Source organism: Palaemon carinicauda, chromosome 22, assembly GCF_036898095.1.
Source record: "Palaemon carinicauda isolate YSFRI2023 chromosome 22, ASM3689809v2, whole genome shotgun sequence".
NCBI lineage: Eukaryota > Metazoa > Arthropoda > Malacostraca > Decapoda > Palaemonidae > Palaemon > Palaemon carinicauda.
The window spans coordinates 57,364,376-57,374,031 of NC_090746.1; positions in this window are offsets into that span (position 1 = coordinate 57,364,376).

Sequence of the window (9,656 nt, forward strand, 5' to 3'; positions counted from 1 at the left end):
ATCCCCAACGAGTCTGTGCTAATTTTGGTGTCTAGTTCCGGAAATGGAAGATTCTCCGGAAAATTTTCTGATATCTTCTCCACTATCAGTAGAAGCATCAAATAATGATTACCAAAGTATTTGTAAAAAAAAAGAGGATGAATAAAAATTATCATTAATTAAACATAACTGAAATCTGTTGGTGAAAATTCATACCAAATACTTTGAAAAGATAAGTAATTGACAACAACTGCAATAATAATAATAATAATAATAATAATAATAATAATAATAATAATAATAGCTATAAATTCAACTGAATGATAAAGCAAGCAAAGAAGTAAAAAATTATAATAAGCAAAACTTGAAGTACTTTTAAACTGTGCATGAATATCGCTCAAAAGAAGATAAAAACGAAAAGATATTTGTGCTTTGGCCGACTATGGCCAATCCTCAGCCTATACAATACATTCCTCCCAAGAGCTTGACTCTGTCATGGTTAGTTTATTAAATTAATCCCCAAAAATACATCATTTCACCATGCCCGCAAAGTCCTTTGTCATTACTATGAATATTACTAACAATGAGATTTAATTTCTGTGTACTGCTTGGCACAACCGGGTTCAAGTCCCATTGATTTCGATCGTGGCGTTAGATAATTGAATTTCCGGATATCAAAAATTATTTCTAGGGTAGGTGTAAGTAGTGTGGAATGACAATAAAGATCCTAGCATTTGGCATAATGGTCTAAATGACACAGACAACTGCTAACAATGTGAGCCTGTGCAAATCAAATTAGGCTTCCAATGGAATAGTTTAATGAACAACCCTTTTTCAGAGAGTCAAGCTTTATAACAGAAGACTAGCAGTGCCCATTTAATCCAATTTTGAAAAAGGGAAAAATCATACATCTTAGCATTTTTTTTAATGAGTCTTTGGAAAAAAAATTAAGATCCAGAGGGAGGTTTTTTTATGGTATGCTACAAAATTCTCCATCCACTGTCATGAAATACTTCTTGTTGCTAATTATTTCTGGACTGATCCACCATCCCATCTAATTCACTCTGACTACAAGTAGAAAGGCGAGAGAAAAACAACAGGGCAGAAGAGAAGGAAAGAACAGAACCTCTGTAATATATATCTACGTGAAAAAAAAAAACAGATCAATAACATACTCGTAAAAGTTAACAATTACTACAGCAGAGTTAGGTAGTTCAATATTCGACTGGTCTCGTACTCCCAGACACCTGTCGTCCAGAAAGGGGTGAAATGGAAATCTCTCTCAAACACCCGGACATCCATCAATTTATATGAGTGACTGTACCTAAGTTAAGAATGCAAGGTATTGATGTGATTTTAGGTATGAATGCTATATGTAAGTTGGGATCAATGTAATCGCTCTGTCGGGGAAATTACGGGCAACTTTACAAAGTCAAGCTCTTCCCATTGGAGGGGTACATATAAGTTTCTATCTGTCTTACTATCTTTTATTATAGATTGTATAATCATATCTTTTAAGTATGAGTACAATTTTTTGTTTGCAACTGTGTAAAAATAGGCACGGTCATGCCTGCAATATTGTAACCTGAGATAAGCGGAGCATAACATCACCTCATTTCTAATAGATAAGTGTTTTATTTAAAGGGAACTTGAGTAGGTAAAGTAAGATGATTTTTTAAAAAAATAACTTCTCCAGCAGCCTCAGGAGTGGCTAAATTCAAAATTGGGAGTTTGTTACGAACCTTAACAAACAATAAGTAATGCCCTTTGACCCCAAATGCGAGAGTATTGTACATGCATCTCAGCTGAATGGCCTAAAAGTCGGTTAAGAATGTTTTGACTATTACCCCTCTCTGTATTATCCTCAGGTTGGTGTGGCGGGAGAGAGAGGTGGCACCTTGCTAGAGTTTTGCAATCTCAGCAAAATACCCCGTGGGTGGGCCAAAATTGGAACGCCGATATACCATTAGGGGGTTCCTCATCCCCGCCGAGATGCGAAGCCATTATTCCTATACTACAACGGCCGTGACAGATTGGCATAAAGAGTGTTGCGAAGAGACCTAGTGTCAGTCCCTTTAGATTTTGCTAGATTTAGAATTTATCCTCGATATATGCCACAATATTAACTGACGCTCATCAGTAGTAACAAATAATTTACTTACGTTTAGTAACTGCTCCTCCCCTCCCATACCCACCTGCGGCGCAAGTTTAGTGTTTGATTTCTTAAAACGATTTAAAATATAACTGTGCTACGACTTATCACAAAGTCTCAGATTAATTGTAACTATATTCTAATTTGCCACTTATTAATTTGTGAATAAAGCTGTTAAGCTCGAAAATACAAATTTGCCTCACCCATAATCATTCTTATATTATTTCAAGTCTTTCCCCCGTGCCGTTGGTTAATTGACTCATTTTTACATAATTTTTATTTCTATTATAATTTAGGTCGGCACACGAGATGAAGGCTCATGGGACTTTTTCCAATCATCATAAAGACTGATGAGTTACAAATTAAATTAGCCAAAGAGCTTATTGATGATTAAATATTCAATCTATTCCTGCCTTTTACTTTGGTACTTACAGTGCAAATTAAGATGATGCTTTGTTTCAATTCCATCAAAATACATTTCCCAAAAATTTTACAGACTAGTTGACTTATAACTGTTTTCTACTGCTGTAATAGACCTAAAATTGATGAATTCTTATTCAATAAGGGGTAGGGATAATACTCTATAACCTCTCTACAGGATAAAGCACATTAAAAATAGACGCTTAACCTTTTAGTTTGTATATATGAATTCTATGTGCAATAAAGGATGGCTAGTATGACTGGATCTTAAGCATCATTGTGAGTAATGAATAAGGACTCATTACCGTGCACTATAATAGTTGCCATTAGGCACAACCTAGTGTTGAATTATATCATTAAATATTTCATAATGCAATTTTAAATCTAATTGCAGGAGTGTAACTAATAAGAAAAAAGGCCTTGCCTTTAGACTTTAAAAAAGAAGAATTATAAACTAATACATTTCTTTACCTAACAGTTGATGAAGAAATAACTATAGTTTCTTGGCCGCATATATGACAAGAATTATTTATTACAGCAGATAGAAAAAAAATAGCTTGAAGTAGAGGTTAGCCCATTTTTTTTTTTCCAAAGATTCGCAAGTGGTTGCACTAAACAGTTTATCAGTCCTCTTAGTTTTTACCAACAGCCTCGTGCCTCACAACTATAGGCCTACAGCTTTTGTGAATTGATCCTAATTTGTTTTAGAACTCGCAGTAAATTCATTTGGCTCTAAAAAAATTATTGCATACAATAAGACCGGTATTATCGGCACAGCGAAAATTCTAATTTTGCAATTGAGCAAAGACTTAAAACTTAAAACAATTTACAAAAATCTGAGATCTGACCATGCTTTTATTCCTTGAAAAAAATACCCGTGCTCAAATTCGTTGTCCCAGTTTTGATACAATCAATATAATTAATTTTAGATGGAATTGTACTAGACACAAGATTCAAACCAAGATGATAAGCGGAAAGTTGAAAATAAGATAACGATAGGAGACACCCTCTAAAAGTACGGAAAAGCCACAGGTTACCCGTTTATCGTGGAAAAAAAAATACATGAAAAACGAAACAAGTCTAGCTCGTTATTGGAAAGCCATGGATGCACTCTAGTGCATTACAGACTTCTAATGGAGGGACAGATAAGCAAAAATTTCTTACTCGTCCGAGAAAAGGACAGAAAGCACAAAAGTAGGTCAAAGTTAATGCTATCGGATGTTATAACGTATAAGACTCCGGGTAATCTGGCTAATATAGTCTTATTTGTGTGATAGGACCAATACCTACTGATATAAAAACAAGTTTGGCGCTCTACAGTAGTTGTAATGGAGTAAACGCAAAACTACAGTATTTTCTTCATTCGCGATTCACAGTTAATTTTTAATAATATGATTAACTATGACATTATTGCTGGGTACAATTCCCTTATTATTATTGGGTGACCACAGAACAGTTATTGTAATGATGTGATCAATTGAATCTATTGTTGTACTTCTTTCCTTAAATATCTATATCATCACACACACACACACACACACACACACACACACACATATATATATATATATATATATATATATACACATACATACACACATACATACATATACATATATATATATATGCATATATATACATATATATATATATATATATATATAATACACACACATTATATATATATATATATATATATATATATATATATATCTATATATATATATGTATATATATTTATATACATATATATATTTATATACATATATATATTTATATACATATATATATATATATATATATATATATATATATATATACATACATACATATATACATATATCATTAAGTCATTTCTTCAAACAGGGTCTACTCCAAAGGAAAATAGGTGCTATTATAGTATGCTATCTACCGCCGATTTCGCTATCTACCACCCCTTTCTGAAATTTTGGAATTGGTTTATTATTTTGTTTATGAGACCCCAATTAACACTACTTTACAATTAACTGGGAAATCACCTAATACTGTCACTGATTGGTTTAATGTGTCTGGAAGTGTGTATAGTATGGTGGTTTTAATTGGAAAGTTCTGAGAAAAGGCGACGATGTATTTCCTGCTTTCTTGAATGATGCAAGATATGTTTACAAGCAGTAGTAGAATAAATTTTTGATTGAATTCTTTTCATAGATTATTTTCTTTCAGTTTTTTAATATTTAATTTTTCATTTGAATAACTTGTAACATTGTTGTATGATGAGCTTTGAATAATTTGTAACAAAAGCTTCCCTACAAACTGCTTATAATTATACACCCATGTTGTCCAGCCAATAAATATTATTAAACTATCATTAAAGTCCAATGAGGATACATACTGGTGGTAAGTAATCTGTTTGATAATCCTCATCAAACGGGAGGATTAATATTGACGGTAGATAACATACTTTGTGGTAGATACCATACTATAGTAGAAATTCGACGGTAGATAGCATACTATAATAGAAATTCGACGGTAGATGGCATACTATAATAGCACCGGAAAATATCCCATAAGTTACTGCTATTCTTAAATTACTGAATCATGCATTAGCCCCCCCGCCCCCCATTTTGTAGTAAAATGCCTGTCAACAGTGAGTCAAATGCCCCTAATAACATTGTAACATCCACTCCTATATTACATGCAATACTGTGATTCCTGGATGTAAATGTCTTTCTTTCCAATAATGTGTTTACACAATCTACCTACCCTTTCTGGCGTTCCTCTCTTCCTATATAACCTTGCACTTTTTACATTAAACTTTCTTTTTACAAACCTATTGTACTCTATTCTTTCCGTTAGAACCAACTAACAGCCAATATTCGGAACCATTTTTTTCATCTATGCTAATCTTTTTACCACTTCTGCACATCTATAAATTTCTCAGCCATTAATATTTGCTTGTTTCTGCCAATACTACATAACAGTGCATCTCAAGAAGTTCGACATCTTGCAGTTATTCGTTTTCAGCATCCATATTTGACTTCTATAAAATAGAGTTTTTTATCAACAATCTTTTAAAACATTCCCATCTTGTTTATTACACACAATTAAAGACTCTTACCATTTTGCTACACATCCCACTGCCATTCTTACTTTGGCTATTTTGTTTATCAAATCTTGTCTTGTCTTACCATCAACTAATATATTTACTCCTAGATACATATACAATTTACGCATACAGATATATATATATATATATATATATATATATATATACATATATATATATATATATATATATATATATATATAAATATATATATATATATATATATATATATATATATATAAATATATATATATATATATATATATATATATATATATATATATATATATGTGTGTGTGTGTGTGTGTGTGTGTGTGATAAATTTTTTTGCACATTTAAACGTGTTTCTTTCATATTTCAAATAAGCCATATATATTAATACATTAAAGTCTGGATTCTCTTAACGACCTCGGGATCAGAGCCCCAGGCGGAACCGCCCAAAGACTATAATATCGGACCGGTGGGGATTTGAACCCTCGTCCAGGATATCTGTATGCCAGTGACCATACCACCGGCTGAGTGGTATGGTCACTGGCATACAGATATCCTGGACGAGGGTTCAAATCCCCGCCGGTCCGATATTATAGTCTTTGGGCGGTTCCGCCTAGGGCTCTGATCCCGAGGTCGTTAAGAGAATCCAGACTTTAATGTATTAATATATATGGCTTATTTGAAATATATATATATATATATGTATATACAGTATATACATATATATATATATATATACATATATATATATATATATATATATATATATATATATATATATAATTTATATATAGCAAATGCAGCCGTTTCTAGTCTACTGCAAGACAATGGCCTCAGACATGTCAATTAATGTCGAGTTTAGCCAGGTTTAATCGCCACGCTGGCCAGTGCGGATTGCTGATGGTGGGAGATTTTCGTCTGATTGTTTATTACAGCAAACCAGACCTAGTATAGGTGGCCCTGATTCGTATAGCTTTGCTGATTATGGGTGGCCCTGACTAGTACAGCATTGCTAATCATGGCAATACGTAAACCCTTTCACCACGTTATCAAGTCATGGTATTCTCTCTCTCTCTCTCTCTCTCTCTCTCTCTCTCTCTCTCTCTCTCTCTCTCTCTCTCTCTCTCTCTCTCTCTCTCTCTCTCTCTCTCTATATATATATATATATATATATATATTCAAATAAGCCATACATTTTTATACATTAATGTCTGGATTCTTTTAACGATCTCGGGAAATCACACAAAGGCAATAGCTTCTGACCGGCAGGGAGTCGAACCCTGGTCCAGGAAACTTGTATGAACAGTGACAAACCACTTCTTCGTGGCCAAGTGGTATGTCAATATTCATAGAAGTTTCCTGGACCAGGGTTCGATTCCCGGCCGGTCAGAAGCTATTGTCTTTGTGTAATTTCGCCTGGGGCTCTGATCCCGAGGTCGTTAAGAGAATCCAGACATTAATGTATCAACAATATATGGCTTATTTGAATATGAAGAACACGTCTAAATGTGTAAAATTTATCATATATATATATATATATATATATATATATATATATATATATATATATATATATGTATATATATATACTGTATATATATATATTTATATATATATATATATATATATTATATATATATATATACACACATCGAATAATCACTGCTACATGTTATGATTAGAACATTAAAACAGCATATAGGGAAGTCTGAAACAGATTCCAAGGCACATTTGGGGTGTGAGAAATGGCAGAGGAGAGAGGAACTTAGCAATATTGCTTCATTTGCAAAATATATATACAGAGATATTCCTATTTCTCTCTCAATGTCTTCCATAATCAATTTCCTCCTACTTTATCTCTCCTCTCATTTCCCCTTTTTGACTTTACTTGTTGATTTTTTCTACATGATATTTTCTTCAACTCCTCCAACTATTTATTTGACTGATATTTATCGCGTTCAACCAATGAAGTTTCTTCCCCTAGATCTTACTGAACGGGAGAGCAATTTATTTTTATTATAACTGTTCTTATATAATGGCATTTTCTTCAACTCCTCCAGCTATTTCTTTAGCTGAAATTTACCAAGTCCAATTAAGTGATTTTCTTCCCCTAAATCTAACTGATCTTGAGAGCAATCTCTTTTTATTATAGCTGTTCTCCTCATAATTATCATAAAATCGTTTGAACTTTGTTACTTACAAGTGATCTAAAAATTTCTCCTTTGTAATGTTTAAATTTCAACTCTAGTTACAGATGAGATTTTTTAGTTAACGTTTGTATTTAATTTGCATAATCTACCCCCTAACATGTTTGTCTAACTAACGTAAGTATATAAAACGCTACATTTTGTCTCTAATTTAATCGATTTATTTAATTGTCATTGCTTATATAGCTAAGCACTGAAGTCAGTTTTCTAGGATGGAATAATACCTGTACCAATTCTGAAATTGAAACTTATACTTTGTCTATGATTAAAATATTTCTTTAAAAAATAAGGTTTCAGGATATGAAACGTCCATCACAGATTTTCTTTTGTTCTTCTATAGACATCGTCTCACAGGTAAATCAAAGCAACGTAATAGAGAAAAATAAACACCCAGACATTTCAAAAACCAGTTTTTATGAGCATGAAACAGAACAATTGGAAACCTTGGGGAGATTTTGCGCTCTAGGCTGTTATAAGTAGTATATAAGGACCGAGATAGATCTTTCCATCAAGCATCAGCCTCAGACGAGTTTGAACTACTAGGCCTTTCCTTCCCTGGGTACACGAGTCAATTCGACGAAAAATCTCCGCGATGAAGGTGGGATAAGTATTTCTTTCTGTTATTTTAGATTTCCTCAAATGATGTTGGCAACTGGTTTGTAATATCAAGTTTTAATTAATATTATCCCTTTACAGTGATTGTAAAATGGATAAAGCCATTTTTAAATAGTTTGTGCATGCAAGAATTATAGGAGATGATGAATGGAGAATTATTGAATTAAATGCAAAAGATAGACACGACTGGCGAAATCTAACAGAGGCCCTTTGTTTCAATAGGCATATAAGGATATATATATATATATATATATATATATATATACTGTATATATATATATATATATATATATATATAAATATATATATATATATATATATATATATATATATATATATAAATATATATATATATATATATATATATATCAGCATATTTCTTTAGTGAGACTGAACGAACGCTACACTGCTGAGCAAATGTATATTATATAGTATTCATTTATATGTTCATAAACTATTTCTACTCCGATTAAATTTTACCTCACGAATTGCAATTATAAGTAATGTTATAGTATTCTATTTCGCTCCGGAATACATTCTATTGAGATCAAACCTGAACTGCAGTAATAACTAACAAATCAACTTTACTTTGCCACAAGCAATTTTAATATTAAGCACTGCCAAACTCAATAAAAAAAACTTTCCAGGAGAGCTACTCGCATATAGAATTGCCTCAATTTCCCATCATTATTCTAAATAAGGCACAGCATAACAATACGAATTTGTCATTTATAAATACTCCTATACTTGCCAGTAAGGATTCATTCTTAAATCACAGGTAAACATTGGAATGAAATATAGTATCACAATAAAGAAACCAAAGGGATGGGTGTAATTGTACTGTAAATGGAATCGGGGACAGAGGGAACGTTACCAAACGTAGCTTACAGCTAGGCTATCAGGCAAGATCCCAGTTATTATTACTATTATTGTTATTATTATTATTATCATTATTATTATTAGCTAAGCTACAACCCTAGTTGGAAAAACAGGATGCTATAAGCCCAAGGATTCTTACAGGGAAAAATAGCCCAGTGAAAAAGGAAATAAGGAAATAAACTACAAGAGTACTAATGAACAATTAAAAAAGAATAAATATTTCTTAACATGCATTATTTACTAGCGAAACTGGAATTCGCTGTAAGAAATGGACGGTAATTTAGTATTTTCTCTAAATGTTTAACGAAGACTGGGGTTTAGTAACTTA